Raw genomic sequence first — 23,575 nt, forward strand, 5'->3', positions numbered from 1 at the left:
AAAATCTTGTTCAGATTTTGATAGGGATAGTCTTAAACTATATTTTAACTTGGAACAATTGATATCTTTACTATATTGAATCTTCCAATCCAAGTACATAGAATAGCTCTCTATTTATTTTGATTTTTTTGACTTCTTTCATTAATATTGTGTAATATTTGACATGCAACTACTGTACATAAATTATGAGATTTACACATGAATATTTAACTTTTTTTGAACAATTGTAAATTGTTTGTTTGTATTTTTAAATTTCAGTTTCCAGATGCTTATTAGTAGTATATAGAAATGCAATTGATTTTTCATATTGATCTTGTATCCTGTAACCTTGCTGAACTTGTAAGTTACAGGAGTTTTGTGTAGATTACTTGGGATTTTCTGTGTAGAATATCAAATCTACAGATATGGACAATTTTATTACTTTTTTTCCAATCTGTATGTAGCTTATATCCTTTTTTGGCCTTATTGTATTGGCCAGAATTTCTAACACTATGTTAATAGCAGTGGTGAGAGTGGATATTTCTTGCTTTATTCATAGTCATAGGAAGAAAACATTCATTCTTCTTATCATAAAATATAAAGTTAGTTATAATTTTTTTGTAGTCTATTACCATTCTACCCTGAACAAGCCCAATCCTCTCTGATCTCAGAAGCTAAGCAGGGTCGGGCCTGGTTAGTACTTGGATGGGAGACCACCTAGGAAGACCAGGTGCTATAGGCATAAAGAATACAAAATAAAAAAAAAATAAGGGATCCTAAGCTGACAAGGTCCTTGCAATGGGTGAGGTCAACCAAGGGTTGCCTCGCCTAAAAAAAAATTTTTTTTCTGTAGATGTTCTTTATTAAATTGAGGAAGCTTGCCTTTTTTCTCAGTGTCCTGAAGGTTTTTCTCATGAATGGCTGTTGAATTTTTTTCAAATGCTTTTTCTGCATCTGTCGATAAGATCATTAGCTTACTAACAGGGTGAGTCACACTGATTGATTTTTGAATATTTAATCAATCTTGTGTTCCTGGAATAAAATCCACGTGGGTATGGTATATAATCCTTTTTAAATTTTGCTGAATTGTATTTATTAGTATTTTGTTAAGAATTTTTACATCTATATTCACAAGGGTCTGTAATTTTTTCTTTTTTTTGTCTGGTTTTGATATCTTCATGATGATTTAAACGTGTTCCCTTCTCTTTCATTTTCTACAAGAGATTGCATAAAATACATGTTAACTCTTCTTAAATGTTTAGTAGAATTATCCAATGAAACCATCATGTTCTGGAGCTTTTCTGGGGGAGGGAATTTAAAAATTATTAGTTAATTTCCTTAATAATCATTGGGCTATTCAAATAATCTATTTCATATTGTGTGAGTTGTGGTGGTTTGTGTTTTTTGAGGAAATGATCTAGGTTGTCAGATTTGTTTGTGGTATTCTCTTATTCTCTTTTTGATGTTTGCAGCATTTGTAGCTATATCTCATTTTATTCCTAATATTGATACTTTGTGTCTTCCCATTTTTTCTTTGTCAGTCTTGCTAGAGGTTTGTCAATTTTATTGATCTTTTCAAAGAATAAACTTTTTGTTTCGCTGACTATTTTTCTGTTTTCAACTTCATTGATTTCTGCTCTTCTCTTCATTATTTCCTTCCTTCTTTTTAATTTGGATTTATTTTGTCCTTGACTGTGTCACACACTCTAAGTCAATATCTTAAAGGACAGGAGCCATCTGACTTGTGATTGGGTAACTGGAAGACCTGGAAAAGAAGAAAATAGGCATCTCTACTCACTTTCCTCCCCTCATACAACATTAATTGAGGAGGACAAAGCCCTCTGCGTAAAAACTTAAGAATGCTTCTAGAAATACACTCAAAACATTGACAAATCTCTATGTAAAAGGAGTTAAGAGTCATGTGGCTTGGCCCCGAGTCCATTTTTTTTTTTCCTCTCGGGTCCTCAAAAAGTACAATTTGGAAACAGAGAATGAAGAAAAACCAACACCGCTCTATGTAATAATGCAACATACTCATTCTGTCGTGACAAACTCACTGAGAGAGAGGTACTTTGCAAGCTGTGAGTGTATTCTCTTTTGGTATCAGGAAAATGGTATAGTAGAAGAAGAATTCAACTCAATTATCCAGCTATTCTGAGCATCTAGTAAGCGCAGGACACCGAGAGAGGGTCTGTGTGGGATACAAAAAGAGTTTTGAAAGGTAGGGGGAGGTTCTTATCTTCAATGAGCTTTTAGTCTTAAGACATGATCATCCTGGGCACTTAAATTGTGAGTCTGCCTCCCAAACCACAGCTCTGCGCCCTCTGATCAATCCATCATTGTATAAAATACCCAAATCCTGGAAGATAACTGAAACAGTTAGAAGATGTCAGATTTTATAAATCCTACAAAAAGTGGACTCGTGGAATACCTAATCAGATATACTTAATACTTAATATCTAATGAGAAACTGCTGGTGAATACTTGTCACTTTCTCAAGAAACGACTGGGGACGAAGTGTGGCTGTCACTGCATTTCTTTTACTGTTATTGTTTAGAATGCTCTGACCGAGCTAGCAGAAAGTAGAACGGCACAACATCATGACACTTTATTATGAGCATTTATTACTAACGTTATTAACACTCGAAGAACTGAAACGTCTCCTCAGAAGACTTTGGGTACTTTGCCATGTTCTTTCCTTCCATCCTATGCTTAGCCGCCTCCCAGAACCCTCTTCCCCACTTTGAGATGTGCCTGGGTCCCCAGCTGGCTTGCAAGCTCTCACGAGGCCCAAGGACACACTTTGTGGCATTGCCTTTAGGAAACTCTAAAGCCAGTATACACACTAAAGATCTGTCCTTCATTTTGCATTTAATGCTGTCCTTATCCCACAAAATAGAGACCTGAAAATGTCAACAATTGAATACAGAATGAGGATTTTAAAAGTAGATTTCAAAATTCATAATAATGGCAAATATAAGTTGAATATTAAGGAAGATCCAGTATTCTGCATTCATTAGCAATTAGATCTTTCAGATTCTTTATTTTGAAATACATTATCTTGTAAGGAGTGCGGGAAAGATGTCCTCTGTTTGATCAGGGGCATGAAAATGTACAATCCCTGGGGAATTTGCAGAAACTTTACAAAGGACATTTGATTGCCTAAGTTCTGTGTGAAAGATAAGGTTATGTAAATTTCATTAATATCTTAATACAAAAAAAGCTCCCACTGAGGACTTACTACGTACCAGGCATTGACATACACAATACCCCAGTGCAACAGGTGTTATTATCTCTATTGTCAAGATTATGAAGTTGAGACCTGGAAAGTTTAGGAAATCTACCCAATGTCAATAAGCTAATGTATGTTTAAACCTGAAAAAAGCCCAAATATAGCTTAAATATATTTGGCTCCCAAGTCTGTACTCTACTGCCCTTTCCTGCTAGTGCTTCATAGCTAAAAGGGTAAAAAAACCAAGGAATCCAGTTTTCGGTTTATTCTGTAAATTGTTACTTGTTATCCTATGTATATGCCATAGATTTACCTGAAAACATTAACTAAATGTGAACTTACTCTCTCAGACTAATAGTGGTACAAATCTACAATAAATTTTATCTCCAAATACTCAACTTAATCCATTGAAACTTCTTTAAAGCACAAAAACCTGTTTCAAATGTTCCTCAAATTCGGTTGGTTTCTTCCTTTTATAGATCATCTATTTAGAACTAAAATATTCATGTCTGTTGGGGAGTGCAACCTCAGCTCTTAATGAAATGAGACCCAAAGAGATATTGGAACCCAGCAGCTCTGTTCTTTTGTTTGTTCGTTTGTTTGTTTGTTTAGATGTGTGAGATGCCAGCCTCCTGGTCTGCATGTTGTCAGTGGAAGTTCTCCCCTCTGTCTCATGAGCTCGTTTTATATCATTCATAAGAATCTTAGGGACTCTGCTTGCACTTATCAAGTTTCTTCCATTACGGGCATAATCTCAACAGAAAAATGTGTAAATTGAATGGAACATACTCTGATTTAGAAGGTAGCACAGAGTGGGACAAAGGGAGTGTAAAGATACCTATAATAATTAGTATTGAGTCTTTGAAATGGATTGGTGGCATCTCTGGGGAGAGTGAATTAATAACAGTCCCTCTTTATGGTAGTGCATAATAAGAATAATTAAGAAAATGAAGATGCTGTGTGGAGTTCTTATTTTTCCAGTGGACACACAACATTGGGTGATTCATCTGCTGCTGGAGCAGGATTCTGTATCCTAGATCAATCGTGTGCCTTCCTCATGGCGCTTTAATAGGACGAGTGGGCCCAGAATGACAGCTGATAATTGGGGGCTCAGACAAAGTAGAAGTATTATTGCCTGGAGTTAAATAAAAATTATACCATTTAAAAATTCAGAGTCCAGGAGAAAATATGTTACCCATGAAAGGACAAAAGGTAGAAAGTTTTCACTATAATGGGTAGGTTGTAAATGTCAGGAACTCATAAAATGTGTATTTTCAATTGAGGCCAAAAGAGCCAATATATAAAAGGAAATGGACCAAGAAAAGATAATTTCATAATAATCTCAAATGCTGTGCCATAGAGACAAATGCGCTGGGGCTCATACCTGTATGTGGGTCAAGAGGTCTTTGAGGAAGTGTCTTTGTCACTTGTCTCCTTATCTTGAAAGTGACGTCCTCTGACACCCATGAGCTTAAAAAGGCTCTTTGGAGAAGCTCCTCTCTACAAAATCACCTGCACAAAAGTAAACATTCCCAGGGAAAATGGGACTAACATAGGAATAATTCTATCAAATGACTGAAATGAACCTATTGAAAGATGGAAAGAGGAGACACCACTGTGGCTCTAAGAGGTTGACATGATGTTCTTTTTCTCATAATGTACCCTAAAGGTAGAAACCAGGACACAGAACTTTTGTCACAGATGGAAAGAGAAAAAGGAACCAGTCATTTTGTTTTAATTCATATGCATTACAAAAAAACCCTCCCTCGTGGTTTCCATAGCTACCCCACTGGTTTTCATTTGCAGCCAGTGTAGGGAAGCAGTAAGGGGCATTGGCATTGTGCCATGTGGCATTACGTCCTGTCCTGCATGACACTGATCAGCACCCCCAGGTGTCACCAAGGAGGGCAAAGGAAATCTGAACAGACTCCTTCCAACTAAACAATCCCTTTTGCCCTTTAGCTTTTAAATTCTTACCAAAGGTGGTTCAAGAATGTTCTTCAAGCTAAATACAAACTAGAACGCTGAGGAAAGATATGGTTATCTGTAATAAAGTAAATACACAGATTTTAAATATTACCGATCTTCTAATTAAAGATGGTGGATTGAACACACGTACTTATCTCCTCTCTGAGAATCCACTAGAGAGACATAAATAAATCAAAAAAGAAAAAAAAAAGTTAAATTTCCAACAACAAAGAAAATGGGAGGTAGACAGGCTCAGTAGAAGAGCTATTTGAATATCAAAATTCTGAAAGATGTGGAGTGAAAGGAGGATGTGAAATGGACTGAGGAAGCCATAATTTGTATTAAAGAGGCATTTAGATAAGTTACCCTACAACACATTGGAGAAGTGTTGAGTTGGAGATGCTGGATATTGTGGAGGTCAGGAATGAAGTTTAGAGTAAAAAACAGGGGATTAGTTGACAGTCGAGATATAAGGATCACATTTAGCTTTCTCCCCACCCTACTCCCAACACTTACACAGCCAATGCTAGCAGCTAATGTATCTCCTTCAGGCTGCAGACTGGATATTTTTCTCGAGGAAATTGTATGAATCTTGCGAAAAGACTTACCCATGCTAGCACTAAGGTCTCCTTGTTTTAAAGATGATTTACCATAACCCTGATAACCTAAAACAGACTCCAGCAATTCACAGGCCTTTTCCCACATACAGATAGCTCAAAACCAGATTTTCCTTGCATCATCACTCTGAAATAGGAACAGCCAAAGTAGTACTTCCCACATATTTGAAGGAGCACTCAAATGGGGGTGATGTGGGATGTGTGGGGCCAAAGAGTGAAAATGCTGGGAAAAGAAGAGAACTTAAAAAAACAAAACAAAAAAACCTACAATTAGTATCCATGGTATAGAAAGGTAACCTGGCAGAGGGTTAAAGCAGGGGTTGTTGAGTAAGCCAGTCTGAAGTCCCGCCCTCTTACAAGCATGCAAATAACTCAGTTGGACATTTAGTCAATTACCAACTATTGATTGTTCATCTTTTATGTATTAAGCTCATCTTGGGCATCAGTGGTAGTCAATTTTATTTTTAATGGCATATAGTTAATTTTATTCATGGTAATCAATTTTATCTGTCCATTGCCTCTTTTACTGAGTACGGTCTACACAGTGAGGAATAAGAATTATGGGAACAGAAAATCTCTCACAGACATTGGAAACAATTGCAAAGGATGAAATGATGGAACACAGCAGAAAGAAATATCACCTCCCATACTCTGGGTGCCTCAAAGCTTGCAAAACACTTACTTATCTCACATTATCCTGCAACCCTATAGAATAGAACGTTTTTCCAGCTGCCCTTTCACTCTAAACCAGTGTCGAACTTACTGGGAAGTATAAAGATGTAATGTGGTAACATGCAAAGAGCTTCACACACTTGCTATCTAAGTGCACAGTAAGAAATGGCTGCTACGATAAAGAATTTAGGAGCCAGAAAAATTAAAAAGTGGGGCAAAGTTTACCGTTTGTCATCATTGCTCTTTCTTTCTGTACTTGCTTTCCTTCCTCCATCTCTTTGCACCTCAATGTATCTAAATTTTTAGCTCCTAGGTGCCCAAAGTCTTCTAGGTGCAGCCTCTCCAGCTTACAACCTCTGCTTCCAGCTCCTCAATCAGATCACATCAATCCCACATCTTTCCTTCATGTCGTTAATGTAATATGACAATGATTAATATTGAATTCCTAAAGGGCTGTTTCAGAATCACTTAAGAATCTTTAAGAAAGGAAATTTCTGTCTTTTTACAAATGCAATGGCATAAATCTAAGTTACAGTTGTTCTGGTATTCAGGAAAGTTTGGGATCTTTCTTGGCATTGCTGATTGAACCACATGCACAAGTGATTGCCTGCTTTGTTGTCCCAAATAACTTGCCATAGCATCAGCTAAGTGGAATATGATTCAGACTCTCTTGACTTTCAGAAATATGTGTTGAAGGTTGGAAGAAGTAAAGGGCTTTTCCTAGAGATTTAACCACTGACTGACCTGTGGAAGAAAGTTTAACTTTCTTCAAGTAGAAGAAATAGCTTTTACCCTCTTCCACAGAAAAGTACACCTCTTAGCCTGGTGTCATGGCAAATTTCCTAAGCTGAAGAGACAATTTTTAGAGCTACATGGTAGATCTTTGAGAAAACATTTCCATAATATAAATCTGATTCCCATACAAAGACTGCTAGATGTATTGTGTAGGGTGGGTGGTGTTGTATTGGTGATGGTAATGGTGGTGGTGGTGGTGATGTGTGTATGTGTATTCATGTATGTACCCTCATCAGAGACAGAAAGAAGAGCAAGATAGTGGAGTATTTACCTATGAAATTTGGCTCTAAAATAAACTAAAAATCTCTATTTTGTTGAATATTATTACAACCATTTTCAGCCAAAAAGTGCTTGTTTTGCTTTGATTGTACAGGATATAAACTCGGCATCCCACAGAGTTGGGTGATTGTGGAGTGCTACTGTGATAAGAATTAGCCATCTGCTGAATATCTAAGCAAGAATCGTTATTGCTCGTATTCTAAGACAACTTCCCGTAGAGTCAGATGATTTCAGAGAAATTTTTATGGTGAGAATTACACTAAATGGCCCATCTGCCATTGTTCCCTGGTCCAAATTCTTCTGACCAAATGCTTCTGAGTTGAAGGGGTCCTTCTAAAGCATCAGCGCCAATTGGACATGCATTCTGAGAAATTCACATTTTGTGTTTTTGTCCTATGTGAGTAGTGATTTGCCAGTGACTATATATATATGTGAAAGGAAAGACAAAATGATCATGTACAGATGATCTAATTTTATGCTGAGAAATCTGAAAGAATTAATTAAAAGTTTAGGATAGAGTGGCTAAATACATTAAAATCAATGAGTATAATTGTGATGCGTAAAATGTTGCAGACCCAGCTTAGCCACAATGCAGGTCTAATGGAGGTACCCCATCAACCATTACCTAGACACAGCTTGTCCTTTCTGTAAGCTCCTTAATAAACTCAAGGCTTTGGGAGTCTCCATAAACAGTCAAATTCTTTCTTTTGCAACCCTCTTATCAGCCTACTTAAAAATAGACTGTCCAGACTGACAAATATGAGAGACACACGATAATCAGTTTACTTAGAAAATGTGCAAATTCACTCTCCCAGGCTGTATTCAGTTTTTCCTCTCCCTTTTCTCCTATAATTTCTTTTTTTCCTTCCTTTCTTGAAAATAGCCTATTGATTGTTCCTCATATGAGCACATTTGCATGCTTACAACAAACTAAATATTATGCCATATCAATAATCGTGTGGAAAACATAATTCTAAAATAGAAATCACATTGGAAGAAGGAATCAGCCAAAATTTTAAACTTTAACCTGGTATCAAATTTAACAAAAGAGGGTATTTTTTAAAAATATGTATATGGCTGTGTTTTTATTGCTAGGTAACAAACCGCCCTAAATTTGGTGACTTGAAACAACCACCATTTTATTTGTTCATGATTCTGTGGGTTGGTTGGGAATCAGCTGGGTGGGTCTTCTGCTGTCTCTCTTGAGGCCATTCATGTTGTTGCAGTCAAGTGGTGGATGGAGCTGTCTCATTCAAGATGAGTACGCTCACACGTCTGGAAACTGGAGGAGGACAGTTGGAAGGCTGGAAGTCTCTCTTTCTCCTCGTGTGGCGTTCTCTGTATGGCCAGCTTGGGCTTCTTTACATGTTGGAGAGGATTCCTGTTCAAGTGCTTACCAATTCTCTGCCTGCATCATGCTTGCTACTCCCTCATTGGACAAAGCCAATGTGGGCAGGGCCTGTACAAGGGTATGAATGTGGGAGGCATGGATTTTGGGGGGCCACCAAAGTAAAAGTCTACCACAGTGACTCTCTACTCATCCTTCAGTGGCATTACTTAATTGTGTAATTGCTAATTTATTATCAGACTGAAGTGCCTAGCATATGCATTGGATGAATGAATGAAGGGATGAATATGTGGAGTAAAGTATTCCACTCCATGCTCGGAATACAGCTATGAATGAGACAAAGTCCTTGACCTCATGGAGTTTACAACTTGCATATACAAGCCGGAGGGGGAAACGAACAAGTAAGCAAATAAATCAGATACTTTCAGATAATGGTAAGTGCTATAAAGAAAATAAAACAACAAAATAAAAAGAAAGAGAATAAATGATATGGTCATAGAGACAGGTGGTTTTTTAGCAGGAAAATGAGAATACATAAGCTGTTCAAAGAACTGGAGGCCTAGTAGGGGGCCTAAGAGCGGGGAGGAGACTGTTCCAGAAAAGAGAAATAAGTGTAGAGCCTGGGGAGGGAATGGAACTTTATATTTTTGAAGGGCAGAAGGAAGGCCAGGATGACTGGAAATCATTGAAGAGGAACAGAATAGTGTGAGATGGAGTTGGAGGGAGGCCAGATCATTGAGGGCCTTGAAGGACATGGAAAGGAGTTTGGATTTTCTTCCAAGTACAATGAAATGATCAGGTCTGAGGCCGGGGCATGAAATGATCTGATATTTATTTTTAAAAGCTCACTTTGGTTGTTGAGTGAAGAATGATCCTCTCTATGCCATTGACCTATTTTATATTTTTAATAGCACCTGACATAATCTGAAATTAATTTGCCCACTTATGTGTTTGCATGTTTACCATCTGTCTCTTCCTCTGTCACACCAATAAAATGTAATCTCCTAATGTGATCATTTTGCTGCTTTTGTTCACTGCTGCACACCCAAGAGTCTAAAATAGTGCCTGGCATATAATGGGTGCTAAAATTTGTCTGTCAGATAAATGAGTGAGTGTATGTGTTCCTTTAGATAATTAAGCCTGAGGAGAGCATCTACAGTTTATGAATGGTGACAAAGCAGGAAATACTGATATTTGGCGGCCCTTTTCTGGTTATACCTGGGGGCAATGATTTCCTAAATACCCCTCTCCACTTCTACAGTAAATACACGTGCAATGTGATTATAGTAAACTTGAATTTCACTTCTGGAGTGCAGGAACATATATACGTGTGTGGTCTCATGTCACTTAAACGTGGTGAAGTGTAGAGAAAGGAGCCATGTGAAGCTCAACAAGTGTGAATACAAATTCCTCTTCTGACTCTCGCCAACTGTATGATTTTGAGTAAATTGTTTTAAAACCAGTGCCACTCTGATCTTGTCACTTCCTTATGAGTGTTTTCTATGAGGCAATTACCCTGTTTTGTGCTCAGCAAATAAATGAATCAGGAACTTAGATAAATGTTGTTTCTCTTCCCAACGTGAGAGGGAAAAGGTGATGAGGAAGGTTATAAGCCAATTATGGGTGTCAGAGGCAGCTGTAAGATGCTGCAGTTGTGTTGACACCAGCTAAAATTCCCAGCTCCATTCTACCTTTCACACCTGAGCCACTGCACAACACCTACCAGAGCATCCTAGAAAGGGCGACGCAGACCACAGAACCTGTGGGTTCCTGAAAAACCAAAACCAAAACCATTTGTTGTCATTATGACAACAAATACTCCTTGAGGGCTTACTGCATGTCAGGCACTGCTCTTATCAGCAAACACAATTACTGCTCATATGACTACTACTTACCTTACTATACAGGTGAGGGAATTGAGTTACAGGAGACAAATAACTCACCTCATGGGACATGGGTGGTAGGTGGCAGAGCTGGGATTTGAACCAAAGCAGTGCCGCTCCAAAGCCTAACTCTTATCCATTGTGCTCTCTTTCCCATGGTATGGGAGGTGGTCTGAAAAACTGGGAAGATGACAAGTCTACAAACCATGTCTGTGGTTTCAACAGTGCAATAGCATCCCTTGTACCTCCATGGTCCCCGCTGCTGAGCCAGGCTTCTGGCTAAGCACACCAGAGAGACTTATTTCTAGATTATTCCCTGTGTCCCCTGGCCCCCGGGTGTCCCTAGGTTGCTGGAAAAAGACATGGTTTCTGTGGCTAGTGTCTGTCCAGGTCCACTCTTCTCCATCCACCACCTCCTTCAGGACAGCAGGGGCCCCTTCCTCAGAACACCTGTGCTGCCATCATACACCAACTTTTAGTCAATTACTATCTCATTTCACAGAGTGCCTAGCACACAGTGCTCAATGCATGCTCAATGAATAAAAAAAAGATAATTCCAGATGGTGATGAAGAATCATTACAGAAGTCCTACCTTCTGCAAGTCTGGGAGCTGTGCCAGTTGAAAGAGCTGATGTGGCACCGTTGGCACAAACAGAGAACCCTTTTAAAGTGCAACTGCAGAATTTAAACATTAAAGCATGAGAAATATTTTTATGACTGCACCTTGCCAAATGGAACTGAAGCAGATTTTGATATAAAAATTAACAGGAAGCAAAAGTGGAATGAATAAAAATAGAAAAGAAATTACCAAGCCTTGAAAGGAAGTACACAAGATGAAAATGGAATGAAATCTACCTTGACTGGAGGAGATCACATAAAAATGAATAAATGGATAGTATATTAACGTGTATGTAGTACATCTACAATCTGTCTTTATGGAGTAACAAAAGATATTTTTATTTTGGTTGTGTTTCCCCCCAACCCCCATTGGCCCTTGAAATAAGAGGTTTAGTTTTATATAGAACGAAGTGTTATGCTTTGCCCTACTGCTTGGGGCACACAGGAGTTGCAAGGTATTTCTCTCTAAATCTCCTTGGATACAACTATTTTCTTGGACGAAATTTTCTGTGAAGTTGAGGGTGGTAACCTGAGGTTGGAATAAGTGCGTGTGTATGTCTGCGTGTGTTGTTTGTGGATGTGAGGAATGGAACATATCAGAGTTGAAACACCTTAGAAGTCTGATAGGGCAACTGTAAAACCCAATTAGGAAGTAAAAAACCCAGTCCTTTCCCTGAGGCTCATAGTAGCTTCTCTTGGGCAAATCACCTTATCTCTGGGTCTCAGTTTCACTAATTATAAAATGGAGATGCTAATTCCTACTTTTCCTGTCCCATTTATGAGGACTAAGTGAAGTAATGGACATGAAAGCACTTTAAAGAGCCTAAATATAATACTAATGGAAGGAATTATTGTCATAATTTTTTTAAGTAATAAAATTATTGTGTGTGCAATTCTAAGATTACAAAAGTTTATTTTGAAGAGTAGAGGAATAGTATTATATATATATATATTTATATAGTATCTTATAATTTTAAAAATAGAAATTACCAATCTACATTCACCTACCAGATTCACTAAATAATCATGCAGGATAAACAGCTTTTGGACAGATGGAGAGAAACCGAATGAATTGCATGAGGTCTTCCATCTTTTATATGGTAGAACCCACGCTAGAGCCCATATAATCCCACAGCTGATCCCAATAGTTGCCATGCTGAGGTTGTCACCATTCATCACGGTTTTGTGTGTGTGTGTGTGTGTGTGTGTGTGTGTGTGTAAATAGCATCTTCTAATTAATAAAGACATGAAAAAGTGGATTTCTTGTTCCATACTTCTCGCTCCAAGTCTTGCTCTTACAGGCATTTGCTGTAGTTTATTCAATCAGTATGTACTATACTAGATCCCATGCTGGATACTGGGGATACCTGGTCAAGAAGTCATTGTTTTGATCTTTGGGAAACTTCTGATCTAGAGGGGAAGACAGACACATAAACAGGTAAATACATCATGTAATGAATGTTAAGATTGGGGTAAAATGACTTCTGTGGGAGCACTCGAGAGAGGTGCCTTTGTGGTCCAGTCAGAGGAGGCCTCCAGAAAGAAGTGATGTCTAAGGTGAGACCTCAGTAGTTAGGAGAGTCAAGGAGGAAAAAGCATCAGGAGGTAGCCGGAGGTCTAGGCCAGCTGCAGAATGTTTCAAGAAATGTTAGTTTCCAATAGTGTGGCCAGTTCTGATCCTGTATCTGGAGGACCATGGGGATAGATGGCTTGTCTTTGCATGGACAGTGATGAATGGATGTTTCTATAGTGACAGACAGGAAGGCTGGGGGTTGGGTTATGGAGGGTCCAGGTAGACAGTAGCCTCCGGCCCAGAGAAGAACTCCCAGATTTAGGCTTGTGATAAGTTCGACATTCTACAACTCTGGAAATAGATCTCTCACCCTTCCCCTACTCCCCCAGGGCCATTTTGATTATATTTGGAGGTTCACCTGACAGGAATCCCTGGAGAAGTGATTCCGAGTGTGGAGAAAAAGAGGGAGGAATCAAGGATGACCCTTTAGATCTTTGCTTGAAAACTTGGTCACTGCTATTTCCTGAGTTGGGGGAAGCCTGGGGGAAAAACGAGTTTGGGGGGAAGTATTTAGCAAATGTTTTCTTTTGGACACATTAAGCTTTAGATACTTCCTAAAATTTAAGTTGGTCTAACTCTGGGGAGTAGTCAAATCTTGAGTTATAAATTTAGGAATCATTACTTGTGGATCGTTTTTAACTTTGTAGAGGGACAGCATGATGTCATTTGGTGAGAGATTGAAGAGTAAAGTGAACCCCAATGTGGCATCTGGGAATAAAATTTCCTTTCTGTCCTTTACCACACTTTCTTATAATGTGCACACACCTAGCCTCCAGGCCCAAGTTTACCCCCTTTTCTCCTGCTTCCTCAGCTCCTCTCCTCCCATCCTCTTCTCTTGTTTGATATTGAAAAACCCCAAACATTTGGGGAGAGAAAATTTCCCTGAAAAATAGAGAAGGTGGAAAGTCAAGGACAATGGTGGAAAATTCTACTCAACTGTTAAAAGAGGTAAAAAGACAGTACAGAACCAATCAGTACTAGCATATGTACTTATATGTTTTATATATGGCTATTCATGTACATGAGTTGTCCTTGGAATTTTCTTGAAAGCAGGATATTCCTCTTTGTATTTCAAGAAAATTTCACTCTACTGTACACCAAATACTTTAACAAAATATATTTGTTGGATAAATTTCTTCTTCACCAAAAAGGACTAAATTACTTATCTATATGTTTATTTCAATACTTAACAATTCAACAATAGTAAGGTAGATGTTTACTGGACCAGTGTATGTGTGTGTGTTTCAAACTTAAGGAGTCATAGGCACACTCTGACATCAAGTAAGTAATGATATTTGGGAGTAGAGACTAAACTCCCTTTTCATTTTTTAAGTGTTGGCACCCATTGCTGGTGAGTGCTTGTTTTTTAACCAAGGATAAGATGCTGGAACAAGGCTCTGGCAACCCCCGGTGACTGAACTGAAGAGCAAACATGTGCCTTCCCTCTCAGATATTTTGGCAGTTAATTCACTTATATCCAACTTCTAGCAGATGTAGCACTTGAGGGAAATAATAACTCTTCTTTCATGCTTAGATTCCTCCTCTTCTTATAAGTAAACCATAAAGAAAATAAAAGAGGAAATGAAATATGCATCATTGCTGTAAGAAGAAACAGAAATGCAAACAAAATAGTACGGTCTGCAGATTGACAGTCGCCCTGGGAGTCTGCACCTTGGCCGGCTTCCAGCTGATTGGTCTGCTCACTTCCTCGTTGCCTCCTCCCTCCTTTCAATCTCTGTGCTCTGACCATATTTGAGTCCCTCCATTCTTTCCCATCTTCATCCTGAGGGCTTTTCTATTTCTCTTGTACAGCTAGTATTTTCACATTTCTTCAGGACAGTACTGTAAAATAAGAACACATTTAAAAAAGAAATTCTATATGCTGTTAGCAAAATCACAGATCGACAAGTTGACAACAGCCTAAGCAAACTGATTACTGAAAATTTAGACATGGACAATACAGTAGCCTTTCTTTAAGGAGAATTACATGCATGTTTTTAATCTTTGGGATTCTTTAGAGACCCAAAGACGTCGGATAGGTTGATATAGGATAGGTTTCACTCACAGATGGGGACCAAGTGCTGCCCCACTGAATGATTGATCTAATGAGCTCTAGACAAGTCACATTTCCTAAAATATGTCTCCCACTTTCTCTGCCTCAGTGACTAAGATTTCAGCTGAGAACAATATTAGTAATGCCTTATGCATTATTGGTGTTATGGATCCTATGGTTGTAAATATGTTATTAAGCCACACATTTGTCTGGCTCACTGCTGCTTATGAAGTGCCCTCCTATGTGCCATGTGCTGAGCTAAAATGATGTGCACTTTCTTCCCTGGTTCTCATAACAACCCTGTGAAGGGAGCATCATTATGCTCATTTAACAGATGAGGCAACTGAGGCTCAGACAGAACTTGTCCAAATTGGGCCTCTTACCCATGGCAGAGCTAGGAGTTCTGATTCCACATGTGGACCTTGCTTTGCATTCTAAGTCAGGGGCTGACTAGCGATTTGTTGATGATTCCTGCTAAAACACTGGTGTGTGATTGCCAAGAGAGCCCTGGCTTGTTCATCAGACTACTTTATTAGAGAACCAGATCCTGAGGAGACAGGCTGGGTAGGGAGTAGAGGACGATTCTGGCAGGCAGGCAGGGAGAGAGGAGGAAGGGGGCAGCCCCCACTGGGAAGCTCAAATTCATGCCCTGGGTGATCACAAAGTAACCAGTGCCTCCCAGCATGTACATGCTAAGTGGGGAGGAAATAACAATGGTGCATTTTTGCCAGAAGCTGGCTTTCAAACCAGGTGACAGACACTGGTCAGGTTTCCTCACTATATCAGGGGGAACCAGATTCCTTGTACCTTTTATGGCTTTTAGTCCTCAGTCTGGATAGAACACGTGGGGTTGTCATGGCGATCTCAGGGCCGCCTCTGAGCTTGCTGGGAAGAACTCTCTGCCAGTGTGTAGTGTGTGTGAAGGTGGGGAAGGGGGCAACCATGAGGGGCAACATATCGGCTAAGGCCTCCAGCAGAGGAACCAGTTATTGTCTCAGGACTGCCCTGATCTTAATAGACTCAAACTTGCATCTCTCAGAGATTTCCAAATGTGGAAGTGGCTCAGAATCCCCTCTCTCCATCCTTCTCTCTCCTTCAGGTCTCCAGTGCCGTGATCTCTGATGCTCTCCCCTGTGAATTTGCTAGTGGAACCTTTGGATTAAAGAACAGAGAACAGCTCTGAGCTTTGTCCTGCCCAAAAGTGTATTTGCTCCTTCCTTCCTTCCTTCCTTCCTTCCTTCCTTCCTTCCTTCCTTCCTTCCTTCCTTCCTTCCTTTTTCTTTCCATCCTCCTTCCCTTCTTCCTTCCCTCCCTCTCTCCTTTTATTTTTTCTGCATATTTTATTTATTATAAGATCTTCTGTGTAAACCCTTTTCAAGAATCCTTGAGAAGAAAGATTTTTTTACACTGATCGCCACTTTAATATACTCTGATATGTACTACAATTAAATCGCAAAAAAGAGATTCTTCATAATTTCTTTATTGCTAAAAATTTCTTGTTGTTGTGAATTTCATGGTGTCTGTTGTAATACATGCTAGGGCATGACTTTATTACCTGAGTCACATGTAAATTCATCTGTGTGACCAAAGCCTTATCTGCACTAACTGCATGAATGCTATGACCTGCCCAAAGGTTAACGGGGTTGGCACCTTTCACAGGAATAAGCTCTCTCTACTGTCTAGTCCCTTGTGTTAAGTAAGGTGTGATCTGTAATTGACTATTTTCCCTATTCACACATTAAATTGTTTTTCTGCCCTAAGAATTCTCTGATGTCCAAGAAAGTAAAGGTTCTGCCTAAAGGATTTTCCACAGGGATCACATTTAAGTGGTTTTCTCCTGGTTTCTATTTTTCGATGTTGAGTAAAGACTGAGACCTTATATGAACTTTCCTACACTCATGACACATATACTTACATATTCTCATATGCATTTTATGGTGGGATTTTTCCAGCATGATTTTCCATACTTACTGGAAAGAGGTTTCTTCGGTCTTCCAGATTTTGATATATTCTAGTAGTTAGGGTTTCACATTTAAAAGTCTTATAGATGTATTCCCACATTCATAGCAACACTGTTGACAGTAGCCAAAATGTGGAAATAACCAAAATGTCCATTGACGGATGAGTGGATAAACAACATGTTACCTGAAGAACACATTGTACACCAGCCTCCCCATCCTATTTTTCATCTCTAGCCATGCCTGGCTACATTTTCTCGTAAATCTCATCAGCCAGAATGTGCACCGGATAGTAGTGCTAAACGATTCAGATACAATAAGGTCAGCATTATAAAAAGCACCCAACTTTTGTGTCCGGCTTCTTTCACTGAGCATAATGTCTTTAAGGTTCATTCATGTTGTAGCATGTGCTAGAACTTCCTTCCTTTGTAAGACTGATAGAGACAGAAAGCAGAATGGTGGTTGCAAGGGGCTGGAAGGCGGGAGGATGGGAAGTTATTGTTTAATGGGTAGTTTCAGTTCAGGAAGATGGAATAGTTCTGGAGATGGATGGTGGTGACGGTAGCCCAACAATGTGAATGTACTTAATGCCACTGAACTGCATACTTAAAAATGGTTAAAATGGTAAATCTTATTATGTGTATTTTACCATAATTTTTTAAAAATGGTAAGACAAACGTTTTAAAGAGTCCCTTCGGAATGCTTGCTTTCTGTCCAATTTCTTGTTGCATGGACTCGTTCTCTGGTGGTGTTTTCCTCTTGATCTCCACTTTACTGGAAGCAATGCTGAGGGAGGGGCTTTTCCTTCTCTTTCTTTTCTACTGTTTTTCCAAGTGGCTCCCATCTTCAAGGGACCCCCTGAAGGTCTTGTACACATCGGTGCTGCATGGACATGTTCTGGAACAGGCGGCGCCTTCTTGGTCCGAGTACTGTCCTCTGAAACACCAGACAGAAAATGCTAATGATGTCAAGGCTCAGTTGGTCAGTATCAGGAATCTCTTTCTTCTGAGTTCTGTGGGAAAGCGGGGACTCTGGGTTCTTGCAATTCAGAAATCACAGCCTCTTTGAACATTGGAAACACCAGTGAGACCCTGGTCTTGGGATTTTCCAGCATCTCATCTCTGCAGAGGTCCTGGGCAGGATTAAGACACAACCTCTCTTCTCACATCCTCAAACTTTAAGGAATCCCCAGACAATTGATACCGGCTGCAGTGACCAGTTCCGGGGAGAGGAGCTAGCTGTGGCCTGGCTGAGAGCATAGCTGCCGTGACCATGAATTCAGACGTTCCCAGCACCTGGGAAGATCAGGTGCAACAACTCACCTGAGTTCTGAAATAACCTGTTGGCGCTGAGGCTGGAGTGAGCCCTGGTACCCTGGAAAGCTCTTTTCCAGGACATTTACATTTTAAGGAGGAATCAAGTTCTAACTGGGGCATTTCAGGCTAGAATCAGAAGGTGGAATTGTATTTCCTCTGGTAGCAGTGCTGCTGAAATGACCTCTTCTACCTGTGCGTGTGCCCCAGCTCTGAGTCACAGGTTCAGAGCCAGAACTAGTCACAAGTTTGAGCCCCTGGCCTGTCACTAACTAATGGTGAGGCCTTGGTGATGTCATTTAATCTCATGTGTCTTCTAGGGCTCGAACAGATCTGCCTGCCTCTTGGGATTGCTAGGAAGGTGACATGAGCTATTTTAGAAAAAGGGGGGAAATCCATAAAGCTAAATTTTGCAGGGTGTGTGTACAAGTTGGGTGCTTTTTATAATGCCGACCTTACTGTATCTGAATCATTTAGCACTCCTATCTGGTGCACGTTCTGGCTGATGAGATTTATGAGAAAATGTAGCCAGGCATGGCTGGAGATGAAAAATAGGATGGGGAGGCTGGTGTACAATGTGTTCTTCGGGTAAATGGAATTAATTTTATAGAGGTATTTTGGTGACTTCTTAGGACAACATTAAAACGACATAAAGGACTCAGAACGAGTGTTCATCTCACCACTTCCGAATGAATATACAAGAGCTGGGAGAGAGGTTGGGGGAAATGGTCTCGCAAAGGTCCAGTCAGGCTTTGCTGGTCTTCTCCCTGGTGAAGATGAATAGCATCCTTGGTGGGCCACGGGCCTGGCTGTAAAACCCTGTGCATTGACAGGAGAAAGAACCAGATGAGAGAAGGTCAGTAGCACTTTGCGTTAGTTTCCTGTAGCTCCTGTAACAAATTACAACAATTTTTGTGGTTAAAACAACACAAATGTCTTCTCTTCCAATTCAGATCAGGAGTCCTAAGTCAGTCTTGCTGGTGTCAACATGGCCAGCTTATTCCGCAGGCTCTAGGGGAGAATCCGTTTCCTCGCCAGTTTTTCTGGCAGCCTGTATTCCTTGGCTTCCTCCACCTTCAAAGTGCATCATTCCAGTCTTTGTTTCTGTCACATTATAGGCTTCTCCTTTCATTCTGAGGAACGTGCTTCCCACTTACGAGGACTGTTGTGATGACACTGGACCATCCAGATAATCTAGGATAATCTCCCCAACTCAAGATTCTTAATTGAACCATACCTATAAAGTCCCTTTGCTGCGTAAGGCAACATTCACAGGTTCTGGGAATTAGGACTTGGACATTTGGGGATTTTGTTCCATTATTCAGCCTACCACATACATACCTTTAACTCACTAGCAGAAGAGCAACAGAAAGAGCTGACCGTGAATTAAGAACAGAATGGAATCTCTAAGACATTTTATACGAAAATGGTTTGAAATCAATTCACTGCATTTCAATTTCCTGACGACCAACTTATCTAGCTTTTAAATTTTATTAACATTCAAAAGATTGTCTCTTTTAATGATTTGAATGTCGTTTTTCTATTCTTCAGTGTTTGGTATTCTTTGTTAATTTCTCAAATGATATATCAGCCTTAATTTTGAACCTCCAATAATTAAAAATTCATATTACATTAAGTCAAATTATATTAAAACAGTAAAGGCTTAAGATAAAGACAAAATTTTCAGAAAGAAACAGCAGATAAGATTATATTTAAATTAAATTTAAATTTCAAATTCAAAAGTATTTGGGGAAGAAAATTACTAGTAGTCCAAACTATCCTTTAAGAAATTATAACATCTGAAATTTCTAACAAAAATCAATTAGGATAAAATAAACCAAGGCAGCAAGAAGGAAGTGAGGATGCTCAAATGATTGTATTACAATGATTTCTTATGACTAATGCCTCAAGTTTGATATTCGTTGACTGTAAATACAAAATTGTTGTGAAAAGATTTTGTTTTAATGGTTTACAAAAGTCCTCAAATGCTAAAGAGACTGGTAAAGTGAGAAATGAACTGGAAGGTATAGGAAAAACCATATCACATGATAAATTTGGTTTGTTAAATTGTTAGAAAAGTTGAGTTGATAAAGTACTTGAGAAATCGACAGAACAATTACAAATAATGCTAAAATGTTGGCAAAACCAAAAAGACATGAAAAAAAATCAATATAAACTGGAAAATTCTTGTGGGCAGCAAGCACTGACATTTTGGCGATGAAATGATTTCTGGATGGATTTTTAATGAAGTTTAAAAAAATTTAAAGATGTCTTTAAATGCTGCTATGAAGACAAATAAAACCATGTTAATGAAAGCTATAGAAATCCTCCCAAACTACTGAAACTGTTCCGTTGGAGACGAATAACTAAAGGGTTATAAATAACTAAGAGAAACACTTTTTTTTCCCTGTAAATTTGTAAATTTGGTGAATTGATGATTTTATAGACTGTTTTTGACAAACAGAACTTTCAGCGATCTGAGCTTCAGTACCCTGCCCTGCCTCCCTTGGCGAGTGGGGTTTCTAGGGGGGAAACCAGGCTGCTCAGTAAAACTCGCAGGGGGAGGCCAGGACTGCGCTGGTTGCTTTCCCTGCACCACTTGGGTCCTGTGAGTTGCCTGGGGGCTTTCCCACCACAGGCGGCCCGTCCTTTCCTACCAGCAACCTCTCCCTCCATGGTACCCTGACCCTCTCTTACATTTCATTGCACCTGTGATTTACGTTTTCTGTCTTTCAGCCAGACCTTAAGGCTCTCAGAAATGGCAATGCCTCATCCAACTTTTTTTCTCTAGCCCCAAACCTGGTGCCTGGCACATTATAAATGCTTAAAGGGTGACTATTGAATGAATAGACAAATATGGCGAAGACTTAAGAAAAAAAAAAAGAATGTGTTATTTTTCCAGGAGTTAACTCTCGACTCCTTCCACTAGGGTTCCAGGTCCCCGTGCTTTCCTCGATTGTGGCAAATATCGCCCCTGTTTCCCCATCCACATCCTCCTCATCAAAGCACGGCAGCCTTTTCCTCATCTGTGCATCCCCAGGCCCCGCAGTGGTGGATCTCAACACAGGTTAGTCTAAGTAATTATTTATGACCCGAAGCCAGCCCCCAAAGGTCAGAGGGAAATTCTATGTGTGTGATATTTCCAACGTGACATTCTAAACTTTTTTTTTTTAATATAAAGATCTTCAAAGGTGACTTCTTTCCAATCAGCTTATTATTTATCTTTTGGCTGAGAAGCAACCTATTGATTCACCAGCTTCTTCAGTGCCTACTTCGCGCAATGCTTCTAGGCAATAAGATACAGTTGTGAACAAAGTGGACAATATTTTGGTAATTTTTAAATTTCTAATCATTTTCTTTCTAAAAATAATATTATCGAAATAATTGTCTCTACATTTTTTACTCCTATTATCTTTGTAACATGAGTGGGATTTTCCAGACTATCTTCCGTATTTATTGCTGACATGAACTCATAAAAAATTTAAAATTGCTTAGTTCATCCACAAATATTTGGAAATTTATTATTACATCACATGTTTTCTTATTTCACAAAAACAAATTATTTATTAACCATAAAGATGTTACTCTCTCTTCCCTTTCGCACTTTTTAATTTAATATTTGAAAACCCTGTATTAGTTCTTATAGTGATGAAGGGGCATGATTTTGTCATAATAGTCTTAAAAAGCGGCGGATGTAAAACTTGAGTTGCATTTGGATGAATCGAGGTGATGATTTCAGGTTTCTATAAATATTTTCTGAACATTTTCCCAAAGGCCTTTACCATAAATCCTTCCTCATGTTCCTATAAAAAGTTATGTATGGATCCATTATGGCATGTCACACACAGCTCTTTTATTATTTATGTGTCTCCCTTCTTCGCTAGACTCAAGGGTCTCACCCACATTCGTATCCCTATGCCTAGTGCATGAAACATGCTCAATGTCACTGCCATGACAAGAGGAAGTCAAAGTGGCATTTTCATCTCTTTTTCTTAATGATAATATCAACAGCTAATGTTTAGTGGCAACATTCTATGTGCCAGACATTGTTTGCCTCACTTTATGCATTATTTCATTTAATCCTCATTGTTACTCTATCTGTAGTATAATTCTTATTATCTCCCCCTTTTACCAGGAAGGAAACAATTGAAGAGTTAGAGAGGTTAATTAGCTTTCCCAAGGTTACACAGCAGTTATGACTCAGTGGGTTATGAACCCACATTTGACCAACCCGGAAGCTCATTTTTAACATTATGCTATACTACTAAGGCATGTTAGTTCACCATAACTTGAAACTGTTTAAAAAGGTTTCCTGTCTACTAGTATTCTTTACATAGTTGATTCCCGACTTATGATGGTTCAACTTAGGATGTTTTGACTTCACGATGGAGTGCTTTCAGCTGTATACCCACACAACCATACTGTTTTTCATTTTTAGTACAGTATTCAGTAAATTACATGAGATATTTAACACATTTTAGCTTGTGTTATAGGTTGACTTGTGTCCCCCCCAAATTCACATGTTGACATCCTAACCTCAGGACCTCAGATGTGACCTTATTTGCAGACAGGGTCTCTATAGAGGTCATCAAGTTAAAATGAGGTTGGTAGGGTATGTCTTAATCCAATATGACTGCAGACTGACAAAAATGAGAAATTCAAACACAGAGATACACGAAAAGGAAGATAATGTGAAGAGATGTAGAAAGATAGCCAGGTGCAAGCCAAGGAGAGAGGCCTGGAACAGAGAGATGCTCCTTCGCAGCCCTCAGAAGGAACGAATGCTGCCTTGTTTTCAGACTGCTAGCCTCTAGAACTGAGAGGCAATACAATTTTTTGTTTGTTTGTTTAAGGAAGCTAGTCCGTGTTACTCAGTTACTGCAGCCCTAGCAAACAGGTGAGACAACTCTTTATTGCAAGGGATCATCCTGTGCGTTGTTGGATGTTTAATAGCACACCTGACCTCCACATACTGCAGGCAGTAGCACCACTTTACCCTAGTTGTGACAACCCAAAATATCTCCAAACATTGCCAAATATCCCTGAGGGCCAGCCAGACTAGACTCGGTGGCCTTGTGGCAGATGTTGGTCTCAGATATTAGAGGCACATCCACTGCCAATTTCATGGCACTCTGCAGGCCCTGGGGATTTCCCAAGCAGAGCAATCAACTTAACTTGGAACATTTAACTTCATCTGAACAAGGATTGCTCAGAAATCATGCTATGTAATGGAAAAAAACTCTAATCAACTGGAAAGCTAGATAAGATAGAAAATCCTTCAGTTATA

The 23,575-nt window shown here is 39.2% G+C and overlaps 1 pseudogene; it reads left to right on the forward strand.

The window, feature by feature from the left end:
• Nucleotides 1-602: 602 nt before the first annotated feature.
• LOC118613958 lies at nt 603-721 on the forward strand (annotated as a pseudogene).
• The last annotated feature ends 22,854 nt before the right edge of the window (nt 722-23,575 follow it).

The sequence above is a fragment of the Rousettus aegyptiacus genome, unplaced genomic scaffold (genome assembly GCF_014176215.1).
Source record: "Rousettus aegyptiacus isolate mRouAeg1 unplaced genomic scaffold, mRouAeg1.p scaffold_m13_p_2, whole genome shotgun sequence".
NCBI lineage: Eukaryota > Metazoa > Chordata > Mammalia > Chiroptera > Pteropodidae > Rousettus > Rousettus aegyptiacus.